This window comes from Dendropsophus ebraccatus, chromosome 9 (genome assembly GCF_027789765.1).
Source record: "Dendropsophus ebraccatus isolate aDenEbr1 chromosome 9, aDenEbr1.pat, whole genome shotgun sequence".
NCBI classification, from domain to species: Eukaryota; Metazoa; Chordata; class Amphibia; order Anura; family Hylidae; genus Dendropsophus; species Dendropsophus ebraccatus.
In genome coordinates this window covers 62,399,696-62,416,712 of record NC_091462.1, presented here as the reverse complement: position 1 = coordinate 62,416,712, position 17,017 = coordinate 62,399,696, and the positions used below count along the sequence as shown (strand labels likewise).

General features: G+C 47.3%; 1 long non-coding RNA gene across 1 annotated transcript in view; it reads left to right on the top strand.

Annotated features, from left to right (window-relative positions):
- The first annotated feature begins 2,060 nt into the window (after nt 1-2,060).
- Nucleotides 2,061-17,017, top strand: part of LOC138801071 (uncharacterized) — a 113,341-nt gene continuing 98,384 nt past the window's right edge. The window contains exon 1 of the long non-coding RNA XR_011364559.1: nt 2,061-2,215. This is a non-coding gene — a long non-coding RNA (uncharacterized lncRNA). The remainder of the gene's footprint in view (nt 2,216-17,017) is intronic.

Here is a 17,017-nt window from a genome sequence, read left to right as displayed (position 1 = left end):
TACAGAGTCAGGGCAGGAGATATATACAGGGCTGGGGGGGAGGTATTATATACAGGGCTAGGAAAGGGGAAAAATACAGGGCTGGGGGATACATACAGGCTGGAGGAGGGGATATATACAGTGCTGGGGGGGGGGATACTGTATATACAGTGCTGTGGGGAGATGGAATATACAGGGCTGGGGGTGCATAGTTGCCAACATTTGACATTTTTTCCAGGGACCCTTTAGCATGACGACAAGGTATGTGGCTTATTGTAAGTGTGGTCTTGTTGGTGTTGCCTATTGTGGGTGTGGTTTGCAGGTGTGGCTCGTTACTGGTGTTTTTTTCTTCTTCTGAATTTTCCAGTTACAGTTTGCGAGACAGAAAAACACAAAAGCAGCATCACTCACCCCAGTATCATGACCCCAGTATATTAAACACCCCAGTATCAGGTCCCCAGCATATTACACACCCCAGTATGAGGTCCTCAGCATATTGAACACCCCAGTATAAGATCCCCAGCATATTACATACCCCAGTATCAGGTCCCCAGCATATTACACACCCTAGTATCAGGTCCCCAGCATATTACACACCCCAGTATAAGATCCCTAGCATATTACACACCCCAGTATCAGGTCCCCAGCATAATACACACCCCAGTATATGGTCCCCAGCATATTAAAAACCCCTGTATCAGGTCCAGTATCAGGCCCCCAGCATATTACACACCCCAGTGTCAGGTATACAGAGATTGATACTACCAATAATACCAGTATACAAATAATAGATAACTCTTCAACACCATGAATAGAGAAGAGCGAACAGATCTGTACACAGACATATACAACATATACGCCCCACGCAGCTCATGTGTAATGTGTCTCCTGGGAAAGGGATAGTGTGATGGCAGCTGTAGTGTGCAGTGTCAGTGTATACTGCTGTCCTGATGTCCCTCCAGGATACGAGAGTCTGTGCAGCAGGGAGGATATTTCAGGGCACAGGGGAAAAGTTAATTTATGCTGTTGGGAAATGGGTCTAATAAGCATCCTGTATATGGGCCTGATAAGCATCCTGTATATGGGCTGATAAGCATCATGTATATGGGCCTGATAAACATCCTGTATATGGCCTGATAAGCATCCTGTATATGGGCCTGATAAGCATCCTGTATATGGGCTGATAAGCATCCTGTATATGTATATGGGCTGATAAGCATCCTGTATATGTATATGGGCCTGATAAGGATCCTGTATATGGGCTGATAAGCATCTTGTATATGTATATGGGCCTGATAAGCATCCTATATATGGGCCTGATAAGCATCTTGTATATGGGCCCGATAAGCATCCTGTATACTGTATGGGTTTATAAGCATCCTGTATATGGGCCTGATAAGCATCATGTATATGTATATGGGCTGATAAGCATCCTGTATATGGGCCTGATAAGCATCCAGTATATGTATATGCACTGATAAGCATCCTGTTTATGGGCCTGATAAGCATCCTGTTTATGGGCCTGATAAGCTTCCTGTATATAGGCTGATAAGCATCCTGTATATGGGCCTGATAAGCATCATGTATATGTATATGGGCTGATAAGCATCCTGTATCTGGGCTGATAAGCATCCTGTATATGGGCCTGATAAGCATCCTGTATATGGGCCTGATAAGCATCATGTATATGTATATGGGCTGATTAGCATCCTGTATATGGGCCTGATAAGCATCCTGTGTATGTATATGCACTGATAAGCATCCTGTATATGGGCCTGATAAGCATCCTGTATATGGGCCGGATAAGCCTCATGTATATGTATATGCATACCTCCCAACCGTCCCGGATCCAGCAGGACAGTCCCGGTTTTGGGGTGATGTCCCGCTGTCCCGAGACGGCCCTCATGTGTCCCGCTGTCCCCCAGCCTCCGTCCCCGCACCAGCAGCCGGGTCTGCCGGGTGCTGTCTATGGCCTTTCTCTGTGAGCGCTCATAATGAGCGCTCACAGTGACACCTACTGGCCGCCCTGGGTAGCTACAAGCAGTAAGGGGCGCGCCCTTCCAGCACGGGCTCTGACCTGTAGCTGCTCCCACAGGGCCATCTCTCCTGTCCGGCACCTCTGCTGTCAGCTGACACGATCCCCCCACACACAGGCCGCCCGTGTCTCAGTGCTTGCTGCCTGCCTCCTGCACTACGATGCACCCTGAGCCTCCGGGACGCACACCGCACATGGAAGGTAAGAGCCACAAGGTTCTCTTCCTGGACTCTGCTGGAGCCACGCTGCCAGAGCCTGTCAGACTGATTTAACCCCTTATGTACTGCAGTATGTAAGTGAAACAATCGTCACTTACAGGCTGCAGCACAAAAAAGGGTTTAGGTCTGCTTCACAGCTTGTACACTGATAACCCCTGACCTCACTTCTCCAGCTGCCTGATGTGCGGAGCTCCGGAGCTTGTGTAGAGGTCAGGGGTCATCAGTCAGTGCACAGACCTCTCCTTGTGTCCTGCTCTTACTCATCTTTGTGTTGCAGCATGTAAGTGAAGTTTATATCACTTACACACTGCAGTATATGAGGGGTTAAACAGAAGCTGTCCCCCCCAAATCTCAGGTCCACTGACAGTGTTTAAAGGAAAAGGAAAAGTGAGGGACTGGGCAGAACCCAGGTGAGTATGTATGTTTTTTGTTTTTTTTCTTTTTACAAAGGGGGCACAGCTTACAGGTGTGTGTGTGTGTGTGTTGGGGGGCTGCTTCCAGAGAGGGGATTACCTACAGGGAGGCTTCAGAAAGCGTCAGGGCCCTAGCTACTAAATGGATGCACAGAAGGCCTATTATATACTATATGGGGTCACAGAGTGGCCTGAATACTACTTAAGGTCATAACTGCTCATATGGAGGGGGGGGGGGGGATACTGGAGGGGGGCCCATGTGTTGTTTTTTTTTTTTGCTATGGGGCCCCATGAATGTTAGCTATGCCCCTGACTAACCGGGTCTGTTTTCAGCTCCTTCCGCTGCCCCGGACACTGAAGGGCCACAGAAGAAATGCACAGAGGACTTGTGATGCAAAACAGCCTAATCTACCGCTATATGGTCACTGCTAAGGGAGTGTACTGCTCTGTGTATAGTGGATGTTATGTAGTGATGGTATAAGGGGATAAGTCACTATGTGGTGAAGATGCAGTGATATTTCTTTCTTATGTAATGGTAACAGGTGATGCGGCTATGGGGGGGGGGGGGGGGGGGGGAGGGGGTGGCTCATTGCCGTGACTGTCCCTCTTTCCTCCCAGCAAAAGTTGGGAGGTATGGTATATGGGCTGATAAGCATCCTGTATATGGGCCTGATAAGCATCCTGTGTATGTATATGCACTGATAAGCATCCTGTATATGGGCCTGATAAGCATCCTGTATATGGGCCTGATAAGCATCCTGTGTATGTATATGCACTGATAAGCATCCTGTATATGGGCCTGATAAGCATCCTGTATTTATATGGGCTAAGCATCCTGGATATGAGCCTGATAAGCATCCTGTACATGGGCTTATAAGCATCCTGTATATGGGCCTGATAAGCATCATGTATATGTATATGGGCCTGATAAGCATCCTGTATATGGGCCTGATAAGAATCATGTACAGGTAGTCCTCGACTTACATCAGTGATCCGTTCTTACACAGCGTTGTAAACCGAATTTCGATGTAAGTCGGATCATATGTTCATACAGTACTGTACCATAACAACAGTACTGTCCTGTAAACACTTAGCCTATCCTAACATAGTACCCTACATAATTATCAATATCCTCAGTCTAGAACTGCATAACTGAGTACTGTACCAGTATAGTATCGTACTGTATTCTTCGGCCGCTGCATGTATTCGAGTTACGTCGATACCGTGTTAGTCGGAATAAGGCGTTGAATAAAGCGTTGTAACCACGAAACGATGTAACTCGAGACCGTTGTAACCCGAGGACCACCTGTATATGTATATGGGCCTGATAAGCATCCTGTATATGGGCCTGATAAGCATCATGTATATGTATATGGGCCTGAGAAGCATCCTGTATATGGGGCTGATAAGCATCATGTATATGTATATGGGCTGATAAGCATCCTGTATATGGGCCTGATAAGCATCCTGTATATGAATATGGGCTGGTAAGCATCCTGTATATGGGCCTAATAAGCATCCTGTATATGGGCCTGATAAGCATCCTGTATATGAATATGGGCTGGTAAGCATCCTGTATATGGGCCTGATAAGCAACCTGTATATGTATATGGGCCTGATAAGCATCCTGTATATGGGTTAATAAGCATCTTGTATATGTATATGGGCCTGATAAGCATCCTGTATATGGGCCTGATAAGTATCTTGTATATGGGCCCGATAAGCATCCTGTATACTGTATGGGCTTATAAGCATCCTGTATATGGGCCTGATAAGCATCATGTATATGTATATGGGCTGATAAGCATCCAGTATATGTATATGGGCTGATAAGCATCCTGTTTATGGGCCTGATAAGCATCCTGTTTATGGGCCTGATAAGCTTCCTGTATATGGGCTGATAAGCATCCTGTATATGTGCAGTGTCCCAGAACAGCCATTCTCATGCTCATACTTTTAGTATAACTAGTTCTATTCTGGAAAGCTATGGTCCACTGCAAACTGCGTGTATTATCTCACCCCTGCAGTATTCAGGTCTGCCATTTCAGTCATTTATTGCATGTGTATTCAGGTATCAGTGTCTAAAGGTATTATGTCGCCTCCTAGTGTTCAAGGATGGTACTTCTCATGTATATTTCTCTGTATATGCCTAATGGTGTGATGATGCAATGGCTGGATGTCACGTGACTGTGCCCTGCTTCCATGGTAACACCAATGGTCATCGAGCTTTTGGCTGGGGTTACCATGTGACTTCCTGTTCTACCTCAGTCTATCTCCTGCCCCAGAGGGGAAAGGGTGTGTTGCTCTGCTGTTCCTGTGCAGTGTAGTCTTGTCCTCCACCTTCAGGAGACAAGTTGTGGTTCTGTCCTCTCTCCCTGCTAAAGAGAGAGGCCTGCGTTTTGCTCTTCTGCTCCAGTCCACTGGCTGTGTTCCTGTCTCAAGTCTCAAGATTCTCATCTGGGTGTCGATTCTTCAGTCATTCTTCAGTTCCTCTCATCATCATCTTCTCTAATCATCAACAGCAAGTATTGCATTCAAGTTTCATTCCACCCAGCATCTCAGCTTCAGTTTCACTACTACTCCCATCATTCAGCACGCTACTCTCACAGCCATTGCAGCATCACCCATTACTCTGCTTTGTTCAAGATTGCCTTATTCCCGGTTGCATCCGGAGAGACTGTTACTACTAGTTACCACCGTTACAATAAATATACAACTACCGTTGTTTCTGAACCTTGGCATTGGTGTGATCATTGGTGCCCTGACTAAGGACAACGAAGAATCGCACGCCCAGTATTCCCGCATGGTCAGGAGCCCGGTTTCCAACTGTATCACCCTCGTGCCTACACCGTGACCACATTATCCTACAGCTGCCCCGATTCCTGCACCCTCACAACCATCTACACTGCGGAGTGGCCCCCACGGGTCAGGACGTTGCATTTTGGCATCACGAACAGGATTACATTTACATTGTGTGCCCCAAGACTGTGCCGCAACCCCAAAGAGACTTTGCCATATCACCATGGGGGTAATCGAGGCACTCAGGGCCCTGAACTGTACACAAGATGGCCGCCGTCTTCTTCAATTTCTGGCTGCGCCATACCCCGGAGAGGAGGGGGTTAATTGCCATGCTGCCAAAGCGCGGGAATCGCCCGGCGCCATAGACTTTGCATTGAATACTCCTGATTGGCTGCCTGGACTGGATGACATCACTGTTGCCGGGCAGACTCTGGAACCGGATCCTCCAGCCTGGCGCTCCTCCCCTTCCTGCTACAAGTTCCGGCCAGAGAGCAGCAAGATGGCGACCCGCGAGGACGGTGCGTGTGTGGCGGCTACTGCTACTCTGCCTATGCGGCCTGCAAGTCTGTCTGAACTGGATCCGGCCTGCCTGCTGGTCCCACTCCCGTCCGATGACGACTCCAGCTGGGGATCTGCAGCGTCAGACATTGCCGGTCCCAGTCGAATTTCCAGCCCGGATCTCAGCCAGAGAAGCGAGGACTCCTCTCCGAGCCCCAGCCTCTCTCCGGAGCTAGGCCGATTCAGCGATTCGGACTTGGCCTTCTCTACTGGGGAATCCACTTCGCCTGTGATTCCAGAGTGAGTACTGACACTCCGTGGGTCCCTGTCCCCGTCCCTAGCCAGGGAATAAGCTCCAAGGCATCCTGCTTCACAAGCCCCTGGCGACTCCCGGGACCTAGGTCACATCCCTTACCTCAGTGGGTGTTTCGGGATGAGCCAGCAATCCTTAAGTTGGCCGAGGAGATCCGACAGGCGCTGTCCCTGCTGCCGCCTGTTACTAAAGCTGCGCCCGCTATGGCTACCCTGGCGCCTGCAGCAGCTACCACCGCCCGGCAGTTCACAGCAGCCCCTACTGCCGGTGATACCTTTCCTCCCCAACCAGGCCTAGCACCGGAACCACCTCCATGTGTGCCTTATCCAGATTATGCTCCGCTGTGGGGTCACCCATATACCCCCTATCTGGAATACCATGCTGCATCTGAGCGGTTGTTCATCCGCAAGTTGGAAAAACCTCGACCCGGCGCTGCCCCCCTAGAAAGGAGGAGAGGAACCGTGACCAAATTTGATAAGCGACGGGGGTACGGCCTGGTCATGGATTCGTACACCGGGTTACTAGTGCTGGTGAATAGACGAGCTGTAATGCGGGACTACCAACCCGCCTATCTCAATAACCTTGTTCCGGGAGAAGTGATTGAGTATACCCTGGTGGGATCCCCGAAGGGTCCATGGGCTGCAGCAGTCACCCGACCTAAGAATCCGGTACAGCGGCCCTTCTTACCAACTCCCTCAGAGGACTGGAACGAAGATTGGCAGGATTTTAAACCGTTGGGCTATATCACTGCTGCTTCCAGGGCTCCAGGTTTAGCTACCACCGCAGCCTGCTCTGCTGCCTCTGCTGCTGTGGCTAAAGCCGCTTGCTCCACCACTACAGTCACCTACCATGTGGCGCCCATCATCTCCCCCGTCACCACAGTGACCCCCAGCGTTGTGGTTACCACCACGTCTGCGGACGCCTCTGCCCCAGGGTCCCCACGCTTCTATTATCCGTGGGAGAAGGAAAAGCAGAGGAAGGAGAAGGGGCCTAATGAGGTTCCTCCTGCCTCTTCCCAGTAAACAGAGACCAAAGTCCTTAAACTGTTCCTGTTTTGTTGTTGTTCCTGTGTGAAAAAAAAAAGTTTTGCAACGTTCAAGGTTCGTGCCTGGTCCTCCTGACCAAGTTCCCTTATTATCATCCAGCTATGTGCTGATGGACACTCATTGACCAAACTGTTCTTCAGTGCCTGTCCCAGAGCCTTTACATGGACGATGGTGTATATTGCCTAAAGAGACTCTACCACACAGAGACACTTATCCATTCCTTCCTAAAGCACTTTTCATGATTATGTGATTGTCAGAGGTTTATTATTGTATTTCATGATTGCACTTCAGCATTGCACTTCAGTATTGCACTTCAGTAGTCAAAAGTCTATTTTCTTGTCAGTCATATATATATATATATATATATATATATATTTTCCTACCTCTGAGTGAGCAGACAAGTCAGAGTAAAGTGTGTATTTTAAAAAAAGTATTTCTTCTCACAGTGTATATTTTCATGTCAGAGTCAGACAGTTTCCTTCACCTCTGAGTAAAGAAGTCAGTCTACATATTTATATCTATAGCCTCAGAGAAAGTGTATTTTCTAAAGAGTGTATTTTTCAGAAGGATCTTCTATTTTCTTCATGCATGATGTTATTGTATCTATTGTATCTACAGCTGGAAAGATTATTGGAGCCAGTTTTCTTCTGATGTCTTCAAAGTTATGTGAGCCAGTTCTCCTCAAGACCTCGCAGTATTTGTTGTCTTCTGTGTTTCCCTTCCTTGTGTTTCCAGTGTTTGTTCACCTCTGTCTTGTCCCAACATAGTAGTTGCTACACATAGTCATACTCAACCTTTACACTTGTCCATACACATTGCACCTTGGATACCTTTTCGTGTGTTCGGCCTATGGAGTGCTTGTGTGGTATGATTGATTGGTGTGTATGAGGGTACCCAGATGTATGCTTGCTTTTGTTATTTTATTCTTTCTCTTCCAGGTGTCCAAGACACTTCACACAGACACGTCATGGTAGTACACACGTCTTCACAGGTTTCTTTCCATTAGGGTAACTCATTTCATTGGAAACCTACTGTCAAACTGACTGGAATATTGAGGGTCGCCCGCCAGCAGTTAAGTAGTCCTGACTTCCATGTCAGATGGTCCACGCACTAACTACCTGTAACCAGAGTACGTTAGGCACCCCTAGGTGAAGTCCTGCCACTAGGGTTTTCTTTCTCATTCTCTCTCTTGTCAACTGTGCCTTGAGCGTATGAAACTCACATCTACACATTCACTCACACTAACATGCCTTCCTCTTGTCCTGTTGTCCTGGTCCTCTATGTTCATTCGGCCACATCTACCTCAGCTTGTGGTTCGCCGAGGTCGGCTCATTTCTAGTAGAGAGGTATGCAGTGTCCCAGAACAGCCATTCTCATGCTCATACTTTTAGTATAACTAGTTCTATTCTGGAAAGCTATGGTCCACTGCAAACTGCGTGTATTATGTCACCCCTGCAGTATTCAGGTCTGCCATTTCAGTCATTTATTGCATGTGTATTCAGGTATCAGTGTCTAAAGGTATTATGTCACCTCCTAGTGTTCAAGGATGGTACTTCTCATGTATATTTCTCTGTATATGCCTAATGGTGTGATGATGCAATGGCTGGATGTCACGTGACTGTGCCCTGCTTCCATGGTAACACCAATGGTCATCGAGCTTTTGGCTGGGGTTACCATGTGACTTCCTGTTCTACCTCAGTCTATCTCCTGCCCCAGAGGGGAAAGGGTGTGTTGCTCTGCTGTTCCTGTGCAGTGTAGTCTTGTCCTCCACCTTCAGGAGACAAGTTGTGGTTCTGTCCTCTCTCCCTGCTAAAGGGAGAGGCCTGCGTTTCGCTCTGCTGCTCCAGTCCACTGGCTGTGTTCCTGTCTCAAGTCTCAAGATTCTCATCTGGGTGTCGATTCTTCAGTCATTCTTCAGTTCCTCTCATCATCATCTTCTCTAATCATCAACAGCAAGTATTGCATTCAAGTCTCATTCCACCCATCATCTCAGCTTCAGTTTCACTACTACTCCCATCATTCAGCACGCTACTCTCACAGCCATTGCAGCATCACCCATTACTCTGCTTTGTTCAAGATTGCCTTATTCCCGGTTGCATCCGGAGAGACTGTTACTACTAGTTACCACCGTTACAATAAATATACAACTACCGTTGTTTCTGAACCTTGGCATTGGTGTGATCATTGGTGCCCTGACTAAGGACAACGAAGAATCGCATGCCCAGTATTCCCGCATGGTCAGGAGCCCGGTTTCCAACTGTATCACCCTCGTGCCTACACCGTGACCACATTATCCTACAGCTGCCCCGGTTCCTGCACCCTCACAACCATCTACACTGCGGAGTGGCCCCCACGGGTCAGGGCGTTGCATATGGGCCTGATAAGCATCATGTATATGTATATGGGCTGATAAGCATCATGTATATGTATATGGGCTGATAAGCATCCTGTATCTGGGCTGATAAGAATCCTGTATATGGGCCTGATAAGCATCCTGTATATGGGCCTGATAAGCATCATGTATATGTATATGGGCTGATAAGCATCCTGTATATGGGCCTGATAAGCATCCTGTCTATGAATATGGGCTGGTAAGCATCCTGTATATGGGCCTGATAAGCATCCTGTATATGAATATGGGCTGGTAAGCATCCTGTATATGGGCCTGATAAGCAACCTGTATATGTATATGGGCCTGACAAGCATCCTGTATATGGGCTAATAAGCATCTTCTATATGGGCCCGATAAGCATCCTGTATACTGTATGGGCTTATAGGCATCCTGTATATGGGCCTGATAAGCATCATGTATATGTATATGGGCTGATAAGCATCCTGTATATGGGCCTGATAAGCATCATGTATATGTATATGGGCTGATAAGCATCCTGTATATGGGCCTGATAAGCATCCTGTATATGAATATGGGCTGGTAAGCATCCTGTATATGGGCCTGATAAACATCCTGTATATGAATATGGGCTGGTATGCATCCTGTATATGGGCCTGATAAGCATCCTGTACATGGGCCTGATAAGCATCCTGTGTATGTATATGCACTGATAAGCATCCTGTGTATGGGCCTGATAAGCATCCTGTATTTATATGGGCCTGATAAGCATCCTGTATATGAGCCTGATAAGCATCCTGTACATGGGCTTATAAGCATCCTGTATATGGGCCTGATAAGCATCATGTATATGTATATGGGCCTGATAAGCATCCTGTATATGGGGCTGATAAGCATCATGTATATGTATATGGGCTGATAAGCATCCTGTATATGGGCCTGATAAGCATCCTGTATATGAATATGGGCTGGTAAGCATCCTGTATATGGGCCTAATAAGCATCCTGTATATGGGCCTGATAAGCATCCTGTATATGAATATGGGCGGGTAAGCATCCTGTATATGGGCCTGATAAGCAACCTGTATATGGGCCTGATAAGCATCTTGTGTATGTATATGGGCTGATAAGCATCCTGTATATGCACTGATAAGCATCCTGTATTTATATGGGTAAGCATCCTGTATATGAGCCTGATAAGCATCCTGTACATGGGCTTATAAGCATCCTGTATATGGGCCTGATAAGCATCCAGTATATATATATATATATATATATATATATATATATATATGGGCTGATAAGCATCCTGCATATGGGCCTGATAAGCATCCTGTATATAGTTGCTGATAAGCATCCTGTATATGGGCCTGATAAGCATCCAGTATATGTATATGGGCTGATAAGCATCCTGTATATATGCCTGATAAGCATCCTGTATATGGTTGCTGATAAGCATCCTGTATATGGGCCTGATAAGCATCCAGTATATGTATATGTGCGATGCCCTGACCTGTGAGGGTCACTTCGCAGTGCAGGTGTTGCGAGCAGGCAGGAATCGGGGCAGCTGCAGGGTATAGGATTGTCACAGTGCAGGGCCTGAGGATGGCACAGCTGAGGGACCGGTCTGCAGATACTGCGGTATACTTGCTACTGGGCATGCGATTCTTCGCTGTACCTAGTCAGGGCACCAGTAAACGGACACCAATGCCAGGGTTCAGTAACAGCGGTGGTTACACTTTTAGGTAACTGGTAGCAACAGTCTCTTCCGGATGCAACCGGGTATATAGCAGACTTATATGGACAGAGCTAAGGTGGTGCTGCATAGGCTGAGGGAAAACGTGCCGGATGATGGGAGTAGTAGTGAGAGAAGAATAGAGATGCTGGGTGGATTTAGAGTACTTGCGGTATGAATCTTGACTTCATGAGGAGATGAATAACAGAAACGACACCCAGATGAGAAGATACTCCAGGCACTTGAGCAGACGGACAGCCAGGATCTGTTACAGCAGAGCACCAGCCTCTCTTCTGAAGGTGAAGAGAGACACAAACAAAAAACCTCCTTGCTTGGGAGCAGGGGCCGGAACTAACTAGCAAGGGGAAGTCACATGGTACTCCTGGCCAAAGCTCGACGGCCATTAGAGGAACCATGGTTACAGGGCTTGGTCACGTGATCCTCAGCCTTTGCATACCACTGCACAGAGTTAAACACATGTACAATATAAAGGAACCTGAGAGTAATAGGGACTATATAGTCACAGTTGCAGTGCAAATAGTTTCCAGAACAGGCATGGCTGTAATAGCAAAAATAAACTGACAGTAAGAAACAGACAGCGTGTTCTGGGCTACTGCATACCTCCCTAGCAAGTTTTGAGCCGACCTCGGTGAATCTCGAGGGGAAGCAAACATGAATAGACTGGACAATTAGACAACAGGACTGAATGATGATTGTGAGTGCTGAAGTGTGTGTTTCCCACGCTCAAGGCACAGGTGACAAAGTGAAACTAAGAAGAGAGAAAACCCTGGTGGCAGGACTTCACCTAGGGGTGTCTAACGTACTCTGGTTACAGGTAGTTTTCAATATAAAGTGTTACCCTACTGGAAAAAGAGAACTGTGAAGACCTGTGTACTGCCTTGGGTGTCTGTGTGAAGTGACTTGGACACCTGGAAGAGAAAGAATAAAATAACAAAAGCAAACATACATGGGGAGCTCCCTTTCATACCAGTCAATCATACAACACAATTACTCAAAAGGCCAAACACATGAAAAGGTATCCAAGGTGCAATATGTATGAACCAGTGTGAATGTTAAGTATGACTATATGTAGTAGCTACGGTGTGTAGGGACAAGACAGAGGTGAACAGACACTGGAAACAAAAGGAAAGGAAATACAAAAGACAACAAATACTGCGAGGTCTGGAGGAGGATTGGCTCACATAACTCTGAAGACATCTGAAGAAAACTGGCTCAAATAATCTTTCCAGCTGTAGATATAATACTGTAATGAGAAATACAAGACTTAAGAAAATACACTCCTGCAAAACTATACTTTCTCTGAGAGGTATATATACTGACTTCTCTTACTCAGAGGAGGAGCTATCTGACTCTGACACAAAAATATAGATAGATACTGTTTCTTTTTCAAAAGAGGCACTCTACTCTGAGGCTATCTCCGTGACCTTTTGCTTACTCAGAGGAGGAACATACACTAATAACCTTGATACTACTTGAATATGATATTAGAATTAAGTGCAATACTGACATAAGTGCAATGATAACCTGTTGATACCACATAATTGAACAAAAGTGCTTTAGGAAGGAATGGGTTAAGTGTCTCTGTTAGGTAGAGTCTCTTTTAGGCAATTGAAACCATCGTCCATGTAAAAGCTCTGGGACAGGCACTAGAGAACAGTTTTGTAATATTAAGTGTCCATCAGCTCATGGCTGGTTAGTACAGGAAACTTGGTCAGGAGGACCAGGCACGAACCTTTAACGTTGCAGAGCAAAACTTGGAACATTAACAGTCAAACAACAAAAAACAGTTTAAATACTTATTGGGAAGAGGCAGGAGGAACCTCATTAGGCCCCTTCTCTTTCTTCTGCTTCTTCTTCTCCCAGGGGTAATAGAAGCGTAGAGGACCTGGAGCAGAAGCATCGCTGGATGCAGTGGTGACCACAATGCTGGGGGTCACAGTAGTTATAGGTGAAATGACAGGGGCCACATTATAGGTGACGGTAGTAGAAGCGTTGGTGGCTTTAGCCACGGCTGTCGAAGAGGCAGTGTTAGCTGCTGTGGACTGCCCCGCTGTTGTTGGAGCTGCAGGTGCAGCGGTGGGCATGGCAGTCTCAGCTTTAGTGGCAGGCGGCAGGGCAGAGAGGGCCTGCAGAATGCCGTCAATTATCTGCAAAATCGTGGGCTTCCGGCCGAACACCCTTTGTGGCAGGGGTGGCGAATCACACCCGGGAGGCTGCCATAGGCCAGGAGATATGGGGCCCTTAACGAGAGTCTTTCCCCCCGGTTAAGGTTCTGGGGGCGATGGAGGTGACTCGTCTATGATCCGGTCGTCCTCGGAGGAGACAGGTGGCCCCGTGGAGAAAATGAAATTCGAGGAGCCGGAGTGATTGGGACCCGGGGAGATACTGAGATCAGACATAGTCTCCTCACTTAATTCAGCGGAGGTCGGAGTAGAGGCCCGGCTTTGATCCCCATCTACGAATCCCCAGCTGCTGTCACTATCCGAGGGCAGCGGAGCCAGCAGGCATGCCGGATCGAATGCTGGCAGAGAGGCAGGAGGCTCTGGTAGCACGGGTACAGCGGTAGCAGGTACTTGCTCCTTACAGGACGCCATCTTGCTACTCTCTGACCGGATCTTGTAGCAGGAAGGGAGGAGCCGAGGGCTGGAGGATCAGGTTCCAGAGTCTGCCCGGCAACAGTGACGTCATCCGGCCTAGGCAGCCAATCAGGAGCAGTCAATGTAAAGTCTATGGTGCTGGGCGATTCCCGCGCTTTGGCGGCATGGCGGTTAACCCCCTCCTCTCCGGGGTATGTCGCAGCCAGAAATTGAAGAAGACGGCGGCCATCTTGCGTACTGTTTAGGGCCCGAAATACTTCAATCACCCCCATAGTAATCGGCAAAGTCTTTCGGGGGTAACAGTACAGTTCTGGGCACTTAAAACACAGTCTGTATCCTGTTCGTGAGGGTCACTTCGCAGTGCAGGTGTTGTGAGCGGGCAGGAACCGGGGCAGCTGCAGGGTATAGGATTGTCACAGTGCAGGGCCTGAGGATGGCACAGCTGAGGGACCGGTCTGCAGATACTGCAGTATACTTGCTACTGGGCATGCGATTCTTTGCTGTACCTAGTCAGGGCACCAGTAAACGGACACCAATGCTAGGGTTCAGTAACAGCGGTGGTTACACTTTTATTGTAACTGAGGTAACTGGTAGCAACAGTCTCTTCCGGATGCAACCGGGTATATAGCAGACTTATATAGACAGAGCTAAGGTGGTGCTGCATAGGCTGAGGGGAAACGTGCCGGATGATGGGAGTAGTAGTGAGAGAAGAATAGAGATGCTGGGTGGATTTAGAGTACTTGCGGTATGAATCTTGACTTGATGAGGAGATGAATAACAGGAACGACACCCAGATGAGAAGATACTCCAGGCACTTGAGCAGACGGACAGCCAGGATCTGTTACAGCAGAGCACCAGCCTCTCTTCTGAAGGTGAAGAGAGACACAAACACACAACCTCCTTGCTTAGGAGCACGGGCCGGAACTAACTAGCAAGGGGAAGTCACATGGTACTCCTGGCCAAAGCTTGACGGCCATTGGAGAAACCATGGTTATAGGACTTGGTCACGTGATCCTCAGCCTTTGCATACCACTGCACAGAGTTAAACACATGTACAATATAAAGGAACCTGAGAGTAATAGGGACTATATAGTCACAGTTGCAGTGCAAATAGTTTCCAGAACAGGCATGGCTGTAATAGCAAAAATAAACTGACAGTGAGAAACAGACAGCGTGTTCTGGGACACTGCATATGGGCTGATAAGCATCCTGTATATGGGCTGATAAGCATTCTGTATATGGGCTGATAAGCATTCAGTATATATATATATGGGCTGATAAGCATCCTGTATATGGGCCTGATAAGCTTCCTGTATATGGGCTTATAAGCATCCTGTATATGGGCCTGATAAGCATCCTGTATATGGGTTTATAAGCATCCAGTATATGTATATGGGCTGATAAGCATCCTGTATATGGGCCTGATAAGCATCCTGTATATGGGCCTGATAAGCATCATGTATATGTATATGGGCTGATAAGCCTCCTGTATATGGGCCTGATAAGCATCCTGTATATGGGCCTGATAAGCATCCTGTATATGAGCCTGATAAGCATCCTGTATATGGGCTTATAAGCATCCTGTATATGGGCCTGATAAGCATCCTGTATATGGGCCTGATAAGCATCCTGTATATGTATATGGAACTGATAAGAGTCCTGTGCAGGAGTTGGGACAGAGTTGACAGCCATACATAAAACTACATAACAGGTCAGCCAGTCCCTCCCTCCCTGACACACTCTGCTGCTGATTCCTTCCCTGTCGACTGCTGCTCCTGACAGGGAGGAGATGAGTCACACAAAGGCGCTACCCCCGGCTCTGGGCCTTCAGTGAGGGAGGAAGAGGAGGTCATGTGATCTTTACAGGGGAGTTCATGTGATCTCTGCAGGACCCAGAAATTACATGTTAATGAGCAGGCCCAGCTGATTTCTGCTCATTCTGCATGTCAGTGAAGGTTGTGCAGCAGTACAGGGGCTGCAGGGGGCGGCGCTTCCAGGAAGCCACCCAGGACATGGTTTTGCCGAGACAGTCTCCGCAGAATCGGGACAGTCCCGGCAAAACTGGGACTGTTGGCTACTATGGGGGAGGGGATATATATGCAGTGTCCCAAAACAGGCCATTTTGTCTGCTTTTCTATCTTTACACTTTTATTATAACCATTCCTATTCTGGAAAGCTATGGTCCACTGCAACTATGTATTGTGTAACCCCCTGCAGTATTCAGGTTTGCTGTTATGCTCATGTCTCATGAATATTCTCCTGTATATGCCCAAATGGTGATGATGCAAAGGCTGGTGTATCACGTGACTGTGCCCTGTTGCCATGGTAGCCCCAATGGTCATCGAATTTTGGCTGGGGTTACCATGTGACTTCCTGTCCTACCTCAGTCTGTCTTCTTCCCACCTTCAGAGAAGAAGGGTGTGTGTGTGGTCTCACACCGCCTGGAAAACTGGGATACAGCCTATGGCTATGGCTGTATCCCAGTTTTCCAAGCGGTCCTCCCGCTGTATCCACCCTCTCCACGGAGCGGGCAGACAGCGGGAATCATTGCCGAGAGTTCAGGTTCGTACGAACACGAACCTCGGCAGGTTCGGACCATCCGTAATAGATAAATAGATAGATCAATCGATCCAAGAAATAGCAGCACTTCCTTGTAGTGAAAAAATCTGTAGTGTTTTATTTCATTAAAAAAAAAGTTTTCAGTCAATACAGCGTTTCTGTCTCATCACAAGACCTTTCTCGAGCATGCTTGAGAAAGGTCTCGTGATGAGACTAAAATGTTGCATAGGCTGAACACTTTTTTTTTATATGAAATAAAACACTACAGATTTTTTCACTTCAAGGAAGAGCTGCTATTTCTTGGATCTATCTATCTATTTGGGGGTAAATTTGGGGTCTTCTCATCATGGAATGCATTTTCTTTTGTCTACATAACAAAGTTAAAGAAAAAGTCCAGTGAAATTTTTTATTGAAGTATTGTATTGCCCCCCAAAAGTTATACAAATTACCAATAT